Source organism: Octodon degus, unplaced genomic scaffold (assembly GCF_000260255.1).
Source record: "Octodon degus isolate 3935 unplaced genomic scaffold, OctDeg1.0 scaffold00083, whole genome shotgun sequence".
Lineage (NCBI taxonomy): Eukaryota > Metazoa > Chordata > Mammalia > Rodentia > Octodontidae > Octodon > Octodon degus.
Window position 1 is genome coordinate 5,788,230 of NW_004524659.1, and position 1,286 is coordinate 5,789,515.

General features: G+C 47.4%; 1 pseudogene; it reads right to left on the reverse strand.

The window, feature by feature from the left end:
- Window positions 1-673: 673 nt before the first annotated feature.
- Window positions 674-998, reverse strand: LOC101592566 (annotated as a pseudogene).
- Between the last annotated feature and the right edge of the window lie 288 nt (window positions 999-1,286).

Below are 1,286 nucleotides of genomic sequence, written 5' to 3' on the forward strand. Positions count from 1 at the left end.
CTCCCTACTTCTTTGCACTAGAGGAAAAGTACTTACAAATCTGGTGCCGTGACTCAGATCGTTGGAGAGTTTAATCTCCCAAAAGCCACCCCTGGTTTGAGCTTCCCCTGGCCACAGGCCACCTTTCCTCTCTCTCTGTCTGCCCCTCCCTCCCTCTCCCTCTCCTCACTCCTTCTCCCCTCTCTCTGTCTCCCTCTCCTTCTCCTCTTTCCCATCTCCCTCCCTTTCTCCTTCTCTCTCTGTCTGCCCCTCCCTCCCTCTCCCTCTCCTCACTCCTTCTCCCCTCTCTCTGTCTCCCTCTCCTTCTCCTCTTTCCCATCTCCCTCCCTTTCTCCTTCTCTCTCTGTCTGCCCCTCCCCCCTGCCATTGCCAGCCTTTATCCAACACCAATCCACCTAGCTTCTCACAGGTGTGTCTCTTCTCATTCTGGAAGTTCCTGCCTTGTTTTCTCAGTCTCTGTTATTTTTTTTTTTTTTAGATGAACTCATTTATTTGACACATTAAATTATGCAAAGAAAAATATTTGCAACTGCATAAAAAGAATCACATTCTCATACTACATACTACTCAACCACCCAGCGCCGATCGTCCACCTGATCGCAGTGGTAAAAAACAATGAACTGTAGAGTGGACTCCAGGACTTAATAATGCAAAAGCACTGTACAGAAAAATTTCAGGCTTCTAATTTCACTGAGTCCAAAACTACACGCGCTTCTTTATATTACTCACGTCTTCCAAATCTTTTTCGCTTTCTAATATCTGCTGAAGGTCCGTACAAGCTGCCTCTAACCTGCGCTGGCAGTCTGGGATCATCATCTGGGCCTCTTGCAGGATCTCTGCCTGCTTTTAATGGCATAATTTTTACCATCTTCAGCTTTCATTTTTTCCATCTTTTCTTCTTGTTGTTCTGCTTCTTTTTCATACATCACTTTTTCTTTGACTAATCGCTTCACCACGCCGGTCTTAATCTTGATCCGCCTCACACGGGGATCGGCCATTGCGCCTGGACTCTCAGTCTCTGGTTTTCGATCTTGAAAATCAAGGGCCGCCTTCAAGACTTCCCGCGTCCCAGGTCATTCTTCAGACCTCATAGAGATATACCTCTGTCCTCTGGGTGACAGTCCCCCAGACTGATGGATAGTTCGCACTCTATCACACTCAACAGAGAGTGCCGACTGATTTTGGAGTTGCGCGCTGGCTTCGGCCTCTTGGCTCACCTTCAATGGGAAATATTCTTCCCAAACCCCAAAACACATTCTGCTCAGATGTCACAGCCTAAATCTCCG